The 20531-nt window shown below is 35.0% G+C and overlaps 1 long non-coding RNA gene across 2 annotated transcripts; it reads right to left on the minus strand.

The window, feature by feature from the left end:
- Positions 1-14295: 14295 nt before the first annotated feature.
- Positions 14296-15253, minus strand: LOC140894354 (uncharacterized). Of its 2 annotated transcripts, none has more exons than XR_012153795.1 (3): positions 15053-15253; positions 14654-14682; positions 14296-14560 (listed from the first exon to the last, which is right to left on the minus strand). It is a non-coding gene; the product is annotated as an uncharacterized lncRNA (long non-coding RNA). The 2 variants fall into 2 exon arrangements; XR_012153794.1 differs by having other exon boundaries at positions 14654-14694.
- Positions 15254-20531: the final 5278 nt, after the last annotated feature.

The raw sequence follows: 20531 nt of genomic DNA on the forward strand, positions 1-20531 counted from the left end.
GGGGTTACCCATGGAACATTCTGAACAACGCAAGTCACAACGCCTCCAACAGAATCACCTCTCACTCTAGCAGAATTAATAGCGGCAATAATTTTCTCCGCATACTCTGGATTCGGGCACCTTACATCACTCTTCATTATCTGACAACATTTTGTTGGTTTAAAAAAAATTAACACACAAAGTTTACAAAAATATGAGATAAAAGAGTACTCATCAGGCAAGATGAAGAAAAGAACGGCTTCCTAGTATCTCCACCAGCGCATACATGATACACCCCCAAATATATATACATGTGAGTGAGTGTGTGTGTAAACGTGTATATATATATATTTATACCTAATCAAGTGTCAAGGTATCATGATCAACCAAACCTTCAGGAAGTACAACGTTGTGCACTTGTGAAACATAACCAAGAACCTAAAGACAAAACAAAAATTGTTAAAAGGAAAAAAAAAACCGCAGTTGCATAATCAAATAAGCATTTTCATGATATATCTTTATAGCTAATTTCACTAAAATGCAAGAAGGAAAAACAAATAACAAGAACAAGAACAAGAAACATGAAGACGGAGAAATATAACAAGACACGTGCATCCGAAATTTATTATTATTATTATTATTATTATTATTATTATTATTATTATCATACACACAATATTTTTCTTCTTCTTCTTTTTATTTTTTAAAAATACAATAGGTGTTGGGGAATTTCCTATCTACAAGATAGATATGTGGGATTTGAACTCAACACTATTTGATCTTGGGACCAAGAGATCCTTGGCCCACACACACAAATTTGTGTGTATGTGATAAGTGCATTTTGTGCACTTAAATTGTGTTGATATTATTGGGTAATTGCTGGGTTTCGAGCGGAATTATGTGGAAGAAGTTGTTATTTTTGTTAGATGATAGGAAACAATGAATTAATGATGAATGGAACCAAAAGAGTCAAGAACAGAGCGAAGCAAGCGAAGATGGTTCATATTTTGAAGCGTAGATGAAGACAGGGCAGAAGGTCATGCGCGCCCGCGCCTGGTGTGGCGCGCCCGCGCGTCAATTGAACAGGGTTGTGGAATTTTTACAGAGTGTCATGCGCGCTCGCACGTGAAGTCGATGAGTGAAGTTATTGAGACAGTGTTCCATGCGCGCCAGCGCGTCGTTGTCTGTGTGACGAATGCTGTGTTTAATTTTGGAAATTTTTGGGTTACTTTTGGAATGTGTTTGGACGAATCTTAGGGGCGTATTTAAGGGTTTTTCAGACCTAATTGAAAGGGAGGCCGCCAAAAACACAAAAAAAAAAATCTTGAGAGAAAATTCGTGGAAGTTTCGATCGAGATTTGAAGTTGTTTGAAACAAAGACGAAGACTTTTCGACCGGACACGGAAGAAAGACGACGGCTTTGTATCTTTATTTTATTTATTTCTTTTGAGTTGAATTATGTTTGAATTTCTAAACATGATTTATGTTGCTATGAATTTTATTATGAACTAAACTCTTTAAGTCTAGAGGTCGATGTGGCCTGGTCAAGACATATTTATGAATTATTGATTTTAATGAATTGAGTTCTTCGAAATTAATTGTGATTCTAGTTTTGAAAGCCTTTTCAATTTACTGGCCATAAATTGATTTGTTATATTTATTCAGAATCCGGCACTCGGGAGAGGGGATTTAGAATAGGATCAATAGAATTTGCACTGTTAATTGTTTATATGACTCGGGAGAGCTTATAGCTTTAATAGAGCCTAAAAAAAACATTGTTTTACACATATCATTACAAGTAGATTTTTAATAGGGATATTAGAATCGATCTGTAATTGATACATGCTATTTGATACTCGGGAGAGGGAAATAGTATAATTTATGTGTTCTTGGTTATTAATTGAAAGGAATTCATGAAAATAGATTGATTAGGATTGAATATTGTTGAGACCAGGTGAAATCAAACCTCTAGACTATTTTTCTCTGATTTTTAATCTCTTAAGAATTGTGTTTGTGCGCGTTTTTCAATCTTCTTTATTTATTTAATTTGTTATAAATCTTCTAAAGTTCGATTTTCAAGATAAAATTAAGACTATTTTAATTACAAGTATTGAATATTTTCAAATTACTCCCTGTGGGATCGACACTCTCTCTTTCACTTTACTAAAACTTTACACTCGTACGCTTGCGAGTATTTTTCACAACAAGTTTTTGGCGCCGTTGCCGGGGAATAATTTTGATTATTTTTTAGTCTTGTTACCAATTAGTCGGAGTTTTAATTTAGATCTTTTCTTTATTTTGATTTAAGTACTAATAAATTGCTATTGTTCTTAATTGCAGTTTATGCGAAGATCTCAAAGTGCGAATTCTTTGCTCTTTGATCTAGAGATTGAACGAACTGCACGAGCTTTGAGAAAAGCTAGGAGAGAAGGACAATTAAACATGGCTGAAGAAGATGTCAATGAATTGCCTTTGGTGCCAATTAGAGATCATTTCAGGCCAACGATCCAGGCTCACTATTCTGGAATCGCTAGAGGGACAATAAATGCCAACAAATTTGAGTTGAAGCCGGCCTTAATCAACATGGTTCAGCAGAACCAATTCAATGGAACTGCCACAGCTGATCCTCACTTACACTTGCGCACTTTTCTAGAGATTACTGATACTGTTAAAATAAATGGTGTTTCTGAGGATATAATACGCTTACGTTTATTTCGTTTTTCTCTCAGGGACAAGGCACGGAGTTGGCTGCAGTCATTGCCACTAGGACGCATAACAACTTGGGAGGGCATGGCTGTGAAATTCTTAGAGAAATTCTTTCCACCATCCAAGGCAACCCAGCTGAAGATTGAGATCAGTACCTTTCAACAGCATGATTCAGAACAGCTATACGAGGCATGGGAAAGGTACAAAGATTTAGTAAGGCGTTGTCCTAATCATAATTTTGCAGATTGGGAAGAAATAGAGTTTTTCTACAATGGACTGAATATGCCTACAAGAATGTCTGTGGAATCTGCTGTTGGAGGTACCATATTTGCCAAGGATCCCATTCAGGCTTATGATACGCTGGAACAGATGACTATCAATAGTTATCAATGGCCATCTGAACGTATGGGAGTCAAGAAAGGAGTGTACAGTGTGGATCCTCTCACATCCATCACTGCACAGCTATCGGCATTGAGTACACAAGTGGCTTCTCTGAACAAGGTGAATATCGCAGAACCTACAGATGTGTCGGTTGCCATAGATGAATCTCATCCACCTGAGGAAGCTCAATATATCAATCCCAGAGGCTATGGAAACTATCGAGGTAACCCTCTACCTAATGCTTATCATCCTGGTTTACGTAACCATGAAAACTTTTCCTATGTCAACAACAAAAATGTGTTGAAACCCCCTCTGGGATTCAATACAAATCAAGGTGAAGGGAAAGCATCTTTGGAGGATGTTGTTTCTACATTTGTGACTGAATCTAACAAGAGGATATCGAGGACAAACTCGAATGGACAGCGTGGAGACACACATGTGCAGTTTGGGGGCTATGATGAAATCTATGGAAACACAGATTGGACAGCTTGCACATGCTTTGAAGGATCAAAACAGAGGACAATTTCCCAGCAATACTGAAGTGAATCCAAAAGAGCAGTGCAAAGAAATTGAGTTAAGAAGTGGGAAGAAGTTAGAAGCGAAAGAGCAGAGCGAAGCCAAAGAAAGTGAAGAACCAGTGGCTGAAGAAATTGTGGTTGAAGAACCCAAGAAGGAAGCTGAATCTAAACCGATGTACAAGCCACAACTTCCTTATCCACAGCGGTTTAAGAAGAAGGCACTTGATGAGCAGTTTTCCAAGTTTCTAGATATCTTCAAGAATATACACATCAATATTCCATTTGCAGATGCCTTGGAACAAATGCCTAATTATGCAAAATTCATCAAAGATGTAATGTACAAGAAGAGGAGATTTCAAGACAATGAAGTGGTGAATCTGACAGAAGAGTGTAGTGCAATCCTGCAGAAAAAGTTTCCACAAAAGCTTAAAGATCCAGGGAGTTTTACTATCCCTTGTTTTATTGGTGGTTCTAAAGTTAATCGAGCTTTATGTGATTTAGGAGCAAGTATTAATTTGATTCCTTTTTCTGTATACAGGACTTTGGAGCTTGGAGAAGTCAGAGCAACCACCATCACGTTACAGCTGGCTGATCGGAGTATCACATATCCTCGAGGGATTGTGGAGGATGTTTTGGTGAAGGTCGACAAGTTCATCTTTCCAGCAGATTTTGTAATTTTAGACATGGATGAAGATGAAGAAACTCCTTTGATCTTTGGACGACCTTTTCTAGCTACTGCATGAGCATTGATCGATGTTCATAAAGGAGAGCTCACACTTCGAGTTGGTGGTGAAGCGGTGATTTTTAATATTTATCACACCATGAGGGGCCCAAATGAGGTAAGTACATGTAAGATCATTGAAATTATTGATTCTCATAACTCTTTTTCATGTGCAGGAAGTACTGATCCGCTCGAACGATGTTTGGTGGCGGACGAGGTGGTTGATAAGGAAGAGGATTGGGAGTTACATGAACAAAAAGTATTCCTAGACAGCGCTCCGAAAGAAAAAATGGTGAGTTCTAAGGAATCTGAAACATTGGAAAATAGTGCACCAGAGGTATCCCCTGAAACTCATGATCTGAAAGCATTTCCTACGCACCTATGTTATGAATTCCTTGGTGAAAATTCTACTTGTCCTGTTATTATATCTGCTCATTTGTCTGTTGTAGAGAAAGATAAGTTGTTGAGAGTTCTGAGAAATTTTAAAACTGCGTTAGGATAATCAATTTCTGACATTAAGGGTATTAGTCCAACAATTTGCATGCATAAAATTTTGATGGAAGAGTCTTATACCCCTTATGTTGATCATCAGAGGCGGTTGAATCCCGCTATGAAAGAAGTAGTTAAGAAAGAAGTGTTAAAACTGTTGAATGCGGGAGTGATTTATGCTATTTCTTACAGTAGTTGGGTATCTCCCGTTCAAGTGGTGCCTAAAAAGGGTGGGATTACTGTGGTTAAAAACGAAAATAATGAGTTAATCTCCACACGTACAGTAACTGGCTGGCGAGTTTGTATAGATTATAGGAAGTTGAACAAAGCTACTCGTAAGGATCATTTTCCACTTCCTTTCATTGATCAAATGCTTGACAGACTTGCTGGTTATTGCTATTACTGCTTCTTAGATGGGTATTCAGGTTATAATCAAATCGCTATCGCGCCAGAGGATCAGGAGAAGACTACTTTTACGTGTCCCTATGGCACATTTGCTTTCAAGAGGATGCCGTTTGGACTGTGTAATGCACCTGCAACTTTTCAGCGGTGTATGATGGCGATTTTTGCAGATATGGTGGAGGACGTGATGGAAGTTTTTATGGATGACTTTTCTGTATTTGGTACCTCTTTTGATCATTTCTTGCATAACCTGTCTCTTGTTTTGCAGAGGTGCTAGGAAAAGAATCTAGTGCTAAATTGGGAAAAATGTCACTTTATGGTTCAAGAGGGCATCGTCCTTAGACATAAAGTGTCATCCAATGGATTAGAGGTGGATCGCGCCAAAGTGGTTGCAATTGAGAAGCTTCCACCTCCAAAGAATATCAAGGGCATCAAAAGCTTTTTAGGCCATGCAGGGTTTTATCGGCGTTTCATCAAGGATTTTTCTAAAATCACAAAACCCCTGTGTAATTTACTTGAAAAAGATTCTACATTCATTTTTGATGATGATTGTTTGCAGGCCTTTGAAAAGATCAAGACGGCGTTGACCACAACACCCATCATGATTGTGCCGGATTGGAAGGAACCCTTTGAGCTTATGTGCGATGCTAGTGACTACGCAGTAGGCGCTGTATTAGGCCAGAGGAGAGATAAGATGTTCAGAGCCATATATTATGCCAGTCGCACCATGGATGCCGCCCAGCAAAACTACACTACTACAGAAAAAGAGATGCTTGCAGTAGTTTTTGCTTTTGATAAATTCCGTCCATATTTAATTGGTACTAAAGTAGTTGTTTATACTGACCATGCAGCGATTCGCTATTTGTTTGCCAAAAAGGACGCTAAGCCATGCTTGATAAGGTGGATTCTACTTTTACAAGAGTTTGATTTTGAGATCAAGGACAAGAAGGGGAGTGAAAATCAAGTTGCAGATCACTTGTCGAGATTGGAACTAGAAGACGTTAAAGAGGAAGAGAGCATAAAGGAACTATTTCCGGATGAACAGATCTTTGAGGTAAGTTCCTATATCCCATGGTTTGCTGATATTGCGAATTTTTTGTCTTGTGGTGCTATGCCTCCAGAGTTGAACCGACATCAGAAAAAGAAATTTTTCCATGACGTTAAGTTCTACTTGTGGGATGATCCCTATGTTTTCAAATGTTGTGCTGATCAAGTGATTAGACGATGTGTGGCGGGGCAAGAGGCAGCTAAAATTTTGGATCAATGTCATTCCTCTCCCTATGGAGGACATTTTGGAGCCACCCGAACTGCCGCTAAGGTATTACAATCTGGTTTTTATTGGCCTACGTTATTTAAAGATAGTTATACCTTAGTGAAATCATGTGATAAGTTCCAGAGAACGGGAAATATTTCTAGAAGGCATGAATTACCCCTCACAAACGTTTTAGAAGTGGAATTATTTGATGTGTGGGGTATTGATTTTATGGGTCCTTTTCCCCCTTCTTTTGGATACACTTATATTCTATTGGCAGTGGATTATGTGTCGAAATGGGTGGAAGCAATTGCCACCTCTACTAATGATGCTCGTGTTGTAGTCAAATTTATGCAGAAAAGCATTTTTACACGGTTTGGAACACCACGAGCAATAATCAGTGACGAAGGTACGCACTTTTGTAATAAAATTTTTAATACCTTGCTCACTAAGTATGGTGTCAGGCATAAGGTGGCGTGTGCATATCATCCGCAAACCAATGGTCAAGCGGAAATTTCTAACCGAGAAATCAAGCAAGTATTGGAGAAGACGGTGAAGACGAATAAAAAAGATTGGGCAATCAAGCTGGATGACGCATTATGGGCATACCGCACTGCATTTAAAACACCGATTGAGATGTCACCATATAGGTTGTTGTTTGGTAAGGCATATCATTTGCCTTTGGAGTTAGAGCATAAATCATTTTGGGCGGTCAAGAAGCTGAATATGGATATCGAAGCATCGGGGGAGTTACGTAAATTACAGTTGACAGAATTGGACGAGTTTAGAAATGACGCTTATGAGAATGCCAAAATCTACAAGGAGCAAACGAAGAAGTGGCATGACAAAAACATTGTACCTCGCGAATTCGAACCAGGTCAGAAAGTATTGTTATTTAACTCCCATCTAAAATTGTCTGGACCATTTATGGTGGAGAAGGTATATCCGCACGGTGCGATTGAGCTGCGATGTACAGATGGAAGAATATTCAAAGTGAACGGGCAAAGGGTGAAACATTATTATGGTACTGAAGTACGAAGTACTGAGAGTACTCTCCTCACAGACCCGGCTTAAAACTATTGAAAGTCCGGCTGAGGACTATAAAACAAGCGCTAAATGGGAGGCAATCCATTTGTTCTTTTTGTTTTAATTTTTTGTCTTTTCAGTTTTTGCATTGAATTTTGTCTTTTTCTCATTTTTTTATTTATTTTTTTTCCTTTTAATTCTTCTCAGGAACCATTTTCAGAGGGTCATGCGCGCCCGCGCGTGGTGTGGCGCACCCGCGCGTGAAAAATTCAATATGCGGAGTCTTTGTCCAGATGGTTATGCGTGCCCGCTCACTTTTGGCGCGCCCGCGCCTGACAATTATGAAAACAAGTGAACTTTTACAGAGGGCTATGCGCAGGCGCCTGTCATTGTGGCGCGCCCGCGCGTCGATTTAAGAAGAAAAAATACCAAGGAGCAGTGGGCTATGCGCGCCCGCCTTGTCTTACGCGCGCCCTCCTTGTCTGCAAATATAACCCGATTCCTTTCCTTCTAATCTCATTCTCTCTTCTAATTTTACCCTCTATTTCCTTTTCTTCTCTCCATTGTTTCTCTCCATAGTGCCGATTACACTAGATCTATTCCTCTATTGTTTTTATTTTCCTTTTTCTCTCTACATTATTGTTCTTCCTTCCATCCTTTCTCCTTTCTTTCTAAATTCTTCATCCTATCTAATTGTTCTTCGTTCGAGGGCGTAACACAGAGCTCAGTCCAAATTTCTATTTTTTGGGTTGTGCGGAGTTTCATCTGGCGAAGGTGGTAAGTTTTTCTGATCACGAGTGTGCACGGTTCTGTTTATGGGGTTATTGAAATAGTGGAGATTGTAGCGTTGATTTGTCTATGAGTTGGGGTATTTTGCATTAGTTTTGTTGATGCTCGTTTCACGTTGACGAGAAAGTTGAATTGATAGTTTGGGGGTGTTAAGATTGTTGATTTGTTCTTGTTGAATTGCAAGTTAGTATTGTGCCTTCCAAGTGTTTGATTTATGGCTCCAAAGAAGAAAACAAAGTTGGGCGAATCCTCTTATTCGGCTCCGAATTTCGATGATCATCGTTTTTGGAATAAACAGGCCGAGGAGAACTATCAAGCGTTGCTATCCAAAAATATTTTGCCTGAAAGAGGATTTGATACCACAATTGGTTTTGAACCGAATGGCATCATACGGTGTAATGTTGGGGATGAGGTGCTATAGCGTCAGTGGCTTAAATTTGTTAAGCAGCCTCAAGAAGCTGTTATTTCATTGGTGCGAGAGTTCTATGCCAACCTGAAGGTGAAACACGTTGACTTTAAAGTATTAGTGAGAGGACACATGGTGCCGTTTGATTCGGTTGCAATTAACACTCTATTTCATATCCCACCAATAGACAATGATGAGTATGTGGCATATCGATTTGGGGATATTGATTATGATGCTATTATCCAGTCTATCTGTGTCGAGGGCGATGTATGGAGGTTGGGAAGTGATTTGAAACCATCCAAGTTGAGGAAGATTGATTTGAAAAGGGATGCCAAGAGGTGGTATGCTCTGGTTTGCGCTAAACTAAAACCAACTGACCATGATCATGAGGTCACAAGGGAGAGGGCAATTCTAGTATATTGCATTGTAGAGGGCATGTCTATGGATTTAGGCCGAATTTGTCAAGAGACCATTCAGAACATCTTCACTGGTCGTTCGAGGGGGGCCTAGCTTTGCCATCTATTATTACGGATTTATGCGAAGCAGTGGGTTGGAGCCCTAATGAGGAGTTATTGAAGCCCACGGCCCTGATACCTGGTGGGGGTTCTTCCACGTGCCATCCATCAGCTAGAGAACAGAGAGAACGTGCTGCCCGACGAGCGTTCAATGCTACCGCAGCGGTTAGTAGAGCTTCTGCCTCACAGACTCAAGCATCACCATCTTTGGAAGCGCGTGTGACATCTATTGAGGCGGATCTGCGCCAACATCGTCAAGAATTCCATCACTTTCAGCAAAGACATGACGTTTTCATAGATTACATGATGGGATTCACTGGTGCATTGAGCCACCAATTTCCTCAAGCGGCGAGCTCGGCTCATCCTTTTCCCCCTTATCCTCAGTGGCCACCTGCCTTTGGTACTTCAAACCCGACACCTGCTGTTGATAGTGACGATATGAGTTATGACAGCGACGAATACTGACGGTCGTCGTTTGAGGTACATGTCCTATTTCTTTCTTGTTTAAATCATTGAGGACACTGATTGTACCAAGTTTGGGGGGATTTTGTTTTGTGATTCAAAATTACTGAAATTGTTCCTGAGTTCTTTTTATTCCTTTTTGTGTTTTATTTTTGTTTGTTTTTGTTTATTGTGTTTAGTCTCCTGTGTTGTGTGGTGTTGGGATGAATTTGTGAGATTGGAATAGTTTGTGAGGTTGTGAAAGGGTGAATTGTTGAGTGAATGTGAGTAAATTCAAGAAATCATGAAAGAAATGAAAAGACATTGGCCAATGATGCAAAATATTGTTTTTAGCTAAACTCCATGATTGAACTAAAAGAAGTTTTATGAGTGAACTAATGAGATGAATGAATCCCTACATATTCTGTGATTGTTCTTAAATTTGAGTTGAAACATACAAACATAGAAATGAATGAGGCAATTTTTCGGATCTTTGGGCCTGATCTTTATTGACATTATTTTATCCTTAGTTGCCCTTAGAGCCTTCACAAGATATACACGAGTATTTTAGGTACATGATCTGAGTCGTGTTTGAAACCATCGTTCCCTATTGATGATTGATTCTTTTCTGCACTAGTTAAAATTTGTATGATTTACTTGTGAATTGAGATTGTCTAGGACTAGTTCGGACACCCTTTGAGGCGCAATACGGGCAATACTAAGATTAGGGATGATTTAGGCATTTTTTTCTGAATTTGTTTGAGCCTTTCAAGCTACCTTGTAATGCATGTTATCCCTAGTACCTTATTTAAGCTTTATTGAAAATCGAATGGCATGCGTGTAAACGTGTGATAAACCCCCATTCGTCATTATTTCAAGGTCCTACATTAACTACCTGAATAGCCTAAACACTATTTCCTATCCTTAAGGGAGTAATTTGAATGCTAAAATGTTATATGCTCCTAGTTGATATTTTTTAAAAAAATGGAATGGTGTGATGGTGAATTGAAAAGAAAAAAATTAAAAGAGGTAGTACAAAGAAGAAAAAAAGAAAATTTGTCGTTGAAAAAAGTTATGAAAAAAAAAAGATGAAAGTTGAAAGAATGAAGTGAAGAAATAAGTATGAAAGTGTGGATGAAAAAGGAGTTGAAATTAGAGTTTGAGCATAATTATGAATTACTCCTTATTTTGAATTTTTATCCTTCATTTGTAGCCATGAGCCAGACCTTACATTATAAGCTAATTAAGTCCTATTGACCGAGTCTCAATTTTCCAATATACTAGTGGAGAAGGGTTGCGAGAATCTAGCCTATGGATGATTGATTGCCACTCTTAATGAATATGAAATTTTGACCGAAACACGCACACACGTTTTTTTTGTGAAATAACCTGATTTTTGTGTGTTTTTCAAAGGTACCTAACCTGTTGTTTGATCCATTTACCTTTGAAAGTCCTCGTGTTCTATGAATGTGTGAATTGATTTGGATAAGAGTATTTTGAACGTGAGTTGCGGGATTTGTAAGTTTTGGAGGTTCACTAGCATGTGTTTGTTGAAAATTAAAAAGTGATAGTTTGATATGAATGGATGAAATTTTCTGAATATTTTGCTAAGGCCATTGTTTCATAGTAATTCTTGGTTGGTCTTGATTTGTTGAGTGGAATAGTTAGTGTTTTGTGCTTGAGTCTTGATTGGTTTTACTCGAGACTAGCAAACATTTAAGTATGGGGGAATTTGATAAGTGCATTTTGTGCACTTAAATTGTGTTGATATTATTCTATAATTGCTGGGTTTCGAGCGGAATTATGTGAAAGAAGTTGTTGTTTTTGTTAGATGACAGGAAACAATGAATTAATGATGAATGGAACCAAAAGAGTCAAGAACAGAGCGAAGCAAGCGAAGATGGTTCATATTTTGAAGAGTAGATGAAGATAGGGTAGAAGGTCATGCGTGCCCGCGCCTGGTGTGGCGCGCCCGCGCGTCAATTGAACAGGGTTGTGGAATTTTTACAGAGTGTCATGCGCGCCCGCACATGATTCACGCGCACCCGTGCGTGAAGTCGATGAGTGAAGTTATTGAGACAGTGTTCCATGCGCGCCCACGCCAGGTGTGGCACGCCCGCGCGTCGTTGTCTGTGTGACGAATGCAGTGTTTAATTTTGGAAATTTTTGGGTTACTTTTGGAATGTGTTTGGACGAATCTTAGGGGCGTATTTAAGGGTTTTTCAGACCTAATTGAAAGGGAGGCTGCCAAAAACACAAAAAAAATCTTGAGAGAAAATTCGTGGAAGTTTCGATCGGGATTTGAAGTTTTTTGAAACAAAGACGAAGACTTTTCGACCGTACACGGAAGAAAGACGACGGCTTTGTATCTTTATTTTATTTATTTCTTTTGAGTGTAATTATGTTTGAATTTCTAAACATGATTTATGTTGCTATGAATTTTATTATGAACTAAACTCTTTAAGTCTAGAGGTCGATGTGGCCTGGTCAAGACATATTTATGAATTATTGATTTTAATGAATTGAGTTCTTCGAAATTAATTGTGATTCTAGTTTTGAAAGCCTTTTCAATTTACTGGCCATAAATTGATTTGTTATATTTATTCAGAATCCGGCACTCGGGAGAGGGGATTTAGAATAGGATCAATAGAATTTGCACTGTTAATTGTTTATATGACTCGGGAGAGCTTATAGCTTTAATAGAGCCTAAAAAGAACATTGTTTTACACATATCATTACAAGTAGATTTGTAATAGGGATATTGGAATCGATCTGTAATTGATACATGCTATTTGATACTCGGGAGAGGGAAATAGTATAATTTATGTGTTCTTGGTTATTAATTGAAAGAAATTCATGAAAATAGATTGATTAGGATTGAATATTGTTGAGACCAGGTGAAATCAAACCTCTAGACTATTTTTCTCTGATTGTTAATCTCTTAAGGATTGTGTTTGTGCGCGTTTTTCAATCTTCTTTATTTATTTAATTTGTTATAAATCTTCTAAAGTTCGATTTTCTAGATAAAATTAAGACTATTTTAATTACAAGTATTGAATATTTTCAAATTACTCCCTGTGGGATCGACACTCTCTCTTTCACTTTACTAAAACTTGACACTCGTACGCTTGCGAGTATTTTTCACAACAGTATGTAGCAAGTGCTTCGAATTCAATACATATCTTGAACGTTATTTATCCTCATATATGATAAATGGACTTTATGTCGAGTGATTTACGTGGTTGAATTTCAACATTAATAATTAAGATTTGACTTTGAGAATTCTTAATCCTAAATGATTTTTTTTTTTTGCTTTAAGAACTTTTTTTATGTTTATGTTTTGTTGTTTGGATGTGTGGTTTTCCTGTACCGTGTGTGTTGTTTATCAAATTAAAAAAAAACTTTGATTATGTTTATGTTTTGTTGTGAATTATTTAAAACACGTTTTATAGATTGGTTGATTATGTTGAGTTTGCTAGTTTCGTTAATGAAATAGATGTTAAATTGTACTAGTAAAACATATATATCCATACAACTCAAAGAAAAAAGAATACAAACCAACATACATGCACATGCAACTAAAACAAAATAGATCAACATACATATTAATTTACAAACGAATTCCAGATTTCTAAGTTGTATGATTTATATAGGTTTAGTAACACCTCTATATTTTAATACTCGACAAATTAATAATCTCTTTAAAAATGAATTTTTCTAAAAAGAACTTTCATCATTTTTCCTAGATTATTTAAGACACGTTTTATGGATTTGTTAATTTTGTTGTTAATTTGGCTAATTTCATTAATAAGATGAATAATAAATTATACAAAATAAAACATACATATAGAACCGAGAAATCTAAAAAAAAAAGGTTAAAGACGTAACATTCTCGCTTCACATGCTAATTAAATATTGAATTATAGTGACTGAAGTTTTATTCTTGCCAATTAAATGTATAACTCGCTTCACTTGCGAGTTACCTCATGATGAGAGAGTGAAGACTGCAGTAGCAGCTGCAACTTATCAAGCCAAAGTCGCTGCATTGGGGAAATCGAGTCGTGACAATGACAACAACATTATGGTTAGGGCTGAGATACCGAGTCAAAATACCGACTTTTCGTGATATCGCACCAAAATTTTTTCGATATATAGAAATTTTTTTGGTATATCGAATTTTTTTCGGTATCTATAGAGACGGGGGAAACCGCGTCTATACATCGTGAATATAGGGTCAATTTCAAACCGATTCTAAAGTTAAGAATTTAGGAATTGTTTACAGGTGATCTTAAAGCTATAGCATGCATGAATGCTTTTAAAATGCTCTTGATATTGTGGGATATAGAAGTAAAGCTACACTTTTAGATTTAGTCTGAAACCACTCTTGAAGATTTAGGATTGGAGAGGTTTAAAATTGCTCTTCAAATGTGCATTAAGAACAATTTCAAACCGTTCATATAACAATTTATAAGCGTTCTTGGACCCATGGATTTGGACCAAAATATGCTCCTACAAAACTCATATCATAGAATCGATTTTCAAAACTCCATGGAACAAACTTTATTAAACAAATTTGCATTCATTTTAATTTAAATTTATATTAATTATTTTCATAAATTAATATAGTATAAATCACAATACAATTCATCGTTCAATGACAAAAAATAAATAAATAAATACTCATTTATTAAACAACAAAAATCTTTGTACATTTAAAATATCAATAAAAAGCAATGTAACAGTAGCAAACAAATTTTGTAGATAAAACAAATACTATCACAACTACGAAAATAAATTAAATGAAACTTCAATTTAAAACTCCATATAATTAGGATTTGGTTCCACGGGTGGAAGATATCTGTTATTGTTCTGTGTATTTGGTGGAGTACATAACGTCTCAGACTTCGAATTTGACGAATGTTCCGGTTCAAACATCTACATGAAAAAAAATCACAAAAATAAAAATAAATTAATATTGTACAATGTTTAGTAATTTTTTTAAAATTTATATAATATATAATCGAATACCTTTCTTTTATGTGTTCCCGTATGCATATCTGGAAGGAAACCTTGCACAATCACATTAAGCAACGTAAAATATTGATGTGTTTTGAAATAAGATATTGACATTAAAATCATATTTCTTCGAAAATTTGTAACTTTTAGATGCGATTATGTTTTTAAGCAATGATAGATTATCATCAGCTAGCAACATCTTCAATAAATTCCAAAATAAACTCAGTGCCTGTAACATAAAAAAAAAACATCAGCAATAATATAAACATTAACAACTCTAGCAAAACAAGATAACAAAGACATTCCAACCATCACTTCCATCAAAATATTTTCAAATTCAATAAATGAAATAAAATCAACAAAGTTCTAAATATCATATGCAATGAATAAAATACTGGATTAAAACATTACCTCCAAAATTTGGAATACTACAGAGAAGGGCTGTGATGCGGCGGCACAAAAGGAGGAGGAATAATATTGACGTTTTTAGCGAGGGAATGATAAATTTCTAGTGAAGGAAACGAGTGCATGGATGGAATGTAAATCAACGCACAAATTATAAATGTGAGAAAGTAGAAATGAGAGGCGCGAGCGGGAATTCAAAATTTTAGAAATGTGAGGGGCGCGATGGATTTGGGAAATTTAGGAATGAGAGGCGCTGGATGAAAATCATGAATGGTTTATGGTTAATTGTTATATAATTAATTAATATAAAGAATGATAATGCTAATTTTTTTTTAAAATTTGAAAACATAATTAGTAAAATAATTGTTTTTAAAGCTCGAAATTTTGAAATTTACAATTAATATATAGTGGCCAAAATAAAATAAAAATTTAAAATTTATAAGTAAGAGATAAGCATATAAAATAATAATATTAAGCGTAGAGAGTTAAAGATTTAAAAATAATTGAATATAAATTGTTTACATACGTAATTTTAGGGATAGAGTAAATCAGTTGAATACTTGAATTGAAGAATTTTAAAAACTTATAAATTAATGGAAAAATAACCCAATGGATAATTCACATTATCAAAAATAAAATGGATAAGTTTAAAGAGTTTAATTTTTTTTTAAGTAGTGTTTAGGAGAGTTTTTAGAAAACACTTTTCAAATTTTCTTTAACAAAGAAAAATCTAAGAAGTTCTTTCTCGAATCTCTTTTATCAATTTTAGATGATATTAGTCACCGCATCACACACATATTATGTGTATATAAAATTTTTATTTTTTAGATAAACATATATAATATTTTTAAAATTTTAATATGATGAAAATATTTTAGTTGATATTCACTTTTCTCAGATAAAATTCATTTTGAAAATGAGGTAGATAATATCAAAATTTTGAAAAACAAATACTATGAATTATTAAAAATTTTGAGAACTTAGTTTGTGTGTTTATGGCATTGACGTGTGTTCGTATTCTAAGAAATAAGCATGTGTGTTTTTAGGTCTAATTGGGTATGTGTGTCAAGTGTTTTTACTCCTTTTAAATTAAAAATGCATCTAATTGTAATTTTTATGTAAGACAATTTAGTAGGAACACTTAAATTATAAAAACAGTTTTTCTAAGGTGGATCCATTATAATATAGTAAAGATACTTACACACATATATAAAGTAGTATTTTTACACACACGTTGTGTGTAAATAATGAATATAATATAAATTCATATATTTATTTTTTTACAAGAGCAATCGAAACGTGATACTTGAGATGCTATGCAATGTAAAATATTCGAGTTGTGTTCAGCTATGAATTTCAGTAGGATAACATACGCTCGGTCCTAAAATAATCTTTGGTAAAGTGAAAAGTGCTAAGTCCTACAATTAGTATTAGAGTCAATGTCATGACTTTGATTCTCACTGATTGCTAAGAGTGCAATTAATGGAAGATATATTGAGTGCAATAATTATCTCTACTTGGTATATATATACAATTGAAACGTGACAATTAAGTTGATGTGCGGTTTTAAAGATTTGAATTGCACCATTACCACAAGCTAAAATTTATAAATCGGCAAAAACTCGGTCCTACACAAAAAATATTACTAAAAACTATATATATTAAAAAAAATAAAATAAATTATAAATAACTAATTATTTTAAATAATTCAAAGAATACTTATTGAATTTTACTCCTTTAAAACAAGAGAAATTTTAAAAATAACTGGCCAATAGCTTTATCGTCCACACAAAGATTGTGTTACCTTTTATAAATTTATGTAACGTTTAGGAGTCTTATCTCTTTAACATCATTTACACATGATTGTTTCTAAATGTATTTAGTAGGAGCGGTTTTCTAATTGATCCTGAAAATTAAAGCACTAGAATTAATTTATAGTAGCGGTTTATAGAAAATGTTGCTAATTATTTTAATAGGAATGGTTAAAAACTGTTCTTAATAATTAAAGTAATAGAAGCGATTTTATAGCAGCGTTTTACACAAACTATTTCTGTAAAGTAATCAATTAGAGTGGTTTTCAAACTGCTCTTAAAATTTAAGGTAATAGGAACGGTTGATAGGAGCGGTTTATAAAAAATGATGCTAAAAGTATTCATTAGAAGCATATTTCAAACCGCACCTATAATTTAACATGTTAGGAGCGGTTTTATTTAAACCGTCTCTATTGCTAAACTTTTATGAACGATTTTACAAACCGTCCCTAAAAAACCGCTTTTGAAACTCAATTTTTTTGTAGTGTCCGTACCAAAATTTCAGAATTTCGATATCGGTATCGATATGAATATTTTTTATACCAATATTTTTGATACGATATACCGAAAACCCACCCCTAATTATGGTGAGGATGAACCGATGAACGACAAGGTGGCCAACTTCCCGGGAAAGGCAAGTTTCGTGGTACAAAGAGACTGACATACTGAGCTAAATTAGTTTATCTTGTTCTGTATGTAAGTTCGAAACAAGTCCTTTTAATAATATAGATATAGATAGATAGATAGATTACCAAATGTTGTTTTATATGCTAAATTATATGTTTCATTACTAAAACTATACTTAAAGACATTAATATTTTTTATTATTTGTTGGTATTATTTATTTAATTTTTTTTTTTTTGTTTAATTTTGATTGTCTTCATGTTCTTCATTTGAATCTTTAAGTTGTCTTTTCGTTCCTTTTGTTTTGTAGAGTGATAATTTTGCATCATCTGGTATCTCGATTAATTCTATCTTTTGTTCTGCTCTTTCTTTATCTGTTGTTTTATCTTTTTTTGTACATGGACATTTTGTTCTTTTCCGCTTTTTTATTTATTTGATTGTGGTCTTCTTTTTTCCTTTTGATTCATTGGTGTCTTCTATGTCGATTTTCTTCAATGCATATATAATGATTGATTGATTATGTTTTTGATCTTCGTCATATTTGGTAAGTCTAAATACAAATTTGTATTTATCATTTTGTTCTTCTTCAAGTTTATTAAAGTAGTCATTTTGAATGTTTGTCTGTGATCATATTAAATGTATTATTTTTAAAATTATAATTTGAAGTATGATTGATTAAAAAATATATTAAATATTGTAAATATATTGAGTTGTTTTAATTATTTCTCTCATACAGTTATTGCATGCTTCGTACCAGGATTTTGCTTTATTTTCCACTTGTGATATATTTGCTTCAAAGGAATAAAGAAGATCCTGCATTTTTTTTAAAATAAGTAAATAAAATGATATAATAATTTGTCGATTAAGTTTGTTTTTTTTTTATATTGTAGTTATATTATTTTTAAATTTGAAGTTTAAATAGTAGTATGGAAGTGTAACTTATAAATTTCACCTTTTCAAGTGTTTCTTGATGCTTTGTTAATTACTCGATGGTAATTTTTTTCAAATCTGTGATTTGCTTTTCTATCCACATGTAGTTTATTCTTTCTTTATTATGTTGACTTTCTAACCTGAGGTAGACGTAAAATATTTTAATATAAATTAATAATTTTAGTTAGTGACTGTACATATTAATTGGTAGACGTAAAATATTTTAATATAAATTAATAATTTTAGTTAGTGACTGTACATATTAATTAGTTTAATTATAATTTTTATCAAGTTGATTTCAAACGTTAATTTTTTTTACCATGATTTCATTTTTGCCGACTCAATGTGTTAGAACCTAATGGGGGGATTTAGGTTCTATTGGCAACTTTAACAATTTAAAGCAATTATGCAAATACGCAAGCGGAAGACTTAAAGCAATTAATAATAAGTGCGGTAAATAAATGCGTAATGTAAATAAAGCAGTAAAAGGGATAAGAGATGTTTATGGAAGTTCGACGATAAATCGTCTACGTCTCCCCTTCTTGGTTAAGATCGATTAACCAAGGATCCACTAGCACTCGAACGACTTGATTTTGATGGCTCCAAGGATAGCCTTACAACTTGACACGATCACCGCGCCGATACAACTCAACACTTGGCCTTAAGGGCTCCAAGGATAGCCACAACACTCGTAAATACACTTGGCTTCACACACAAGTGTTTACAATAACCGAGCAACCAACTCACGAATGAACTTATACAAACAACCCTCGATTTTGAATATATATCTCACAAATATTTCTTTTAACTCTTGTAGGAGAGGAACTTGCTTGCAAAGAGAGTTGAGAGTGAATTGGTGAGTTGAGAAGGCTTCAAATGCCATGTATTTATAGGTGCCAATCCGAACGGGTTCGGGTCGTCCGAACGGGCCTTCGGGTCATCCGAACCTTGTCTGATTGAAATTCAAATTCTTACGGCTGGTGAACTGTTCGGGTGGTCCGAAGTCATCTTCGGGTCGTCCGAACGGCGGCATTAAATTTATTCCGGCAAATTTTCTTCCGAAAAAATCTTCATGGCCGTAAAGGAGTTCGTGTCGTCCGAACCTGTCTTTGGGTCGTCCGAAGTAGTCATTTCGTGGCCTCCGAGAGTGCCTTCGATCTTTATTTAATTCCTGGAAAATCTTCGGGTCGTCCGAACTCACTTCGGATCGTCCGAAGTAGTCTTCGAAGTCTCCGAACTTGTCCTCCGATCTTTATTAAATTCTGGAAATACTTCGGAGCATCCGAAGTTGTCTTCGGGTCGTCCGAACCTGGACAGATTCGAACTTTTGAATTTTTTATTCCCAATTTTTGATTATCGGTTTTTGCTTCCAATATTGTCTATACTCAAAAATATTATTACCTGCAAATTTCTCACTTTAAATTTTTAGTAACGATTAACCGAGTTTTGTAATCATAAAAACAATTTAATTATGAGAATTGTTAATGCATTAAAAACATTAATCTCATTACACGAGATTTGTATGCGTTTAAGGCGTAACAATCTCTCCCTTTTTGATGATCACAAAACTTGGTTAAATAGGAGAAATAAAATAAGGCAATAATATAATTAAACAAATTTACTCAAATATTTTTTAAGCTATAATAAGTAAAACTCCCCCTCAATTTAATGAATAATTATTTAACCAAATTAATTCTCCCTCTTTTTGCGATAATCAAAAAGCAATTAAAAGACGAGAAAATTAAATTACACAATAATTTCATTAAACTAATTTAGAAATTTTTACATTAAAAGCATAAACAAGTACAACTTAAAATGCAAAAATAAAATCTAAGAGTCATCATTGTGCTGCGGCGGAGGATAGCGAGAGAAAAAGTCATCGAAGCGAGTCTCCAGCGAGGCAACTCTCATAGTCAATGCATCCATAGAGGCAGTAGAAGATGCAAAGTGGCTGGCATGATTCCCTTCAATGCGCTGAAGAGTCTCGAAAAGACGATCAGTCTGAGGAGCGGGGGTCGCAGGAACTTCGGGTAGCTCAAATGGAAGCTCGCCAAGATTTCTTGGAAAAGTATGAAAACCAGAAGAAGGTCCTCCTTCTTCGGCAGGCGGCCCATTGGGAA

Source organism: Henckelia pumila, chromosome 4 (genome assembly GCF_033568475.1).
Source record: "Henckelia pumila isolate YLH828 chromosome 4, ASM3356847v2, whole genome shotgun sequence".
In the NCBI taxonomy this organism is placed as follows: domain Eukaryota; kingdom Viridiplantae; phylum Streptophyta; class Magnoliopsida; order Lamiales; family Gesneriaceae; genus Henckelia; species Henckelia pumila.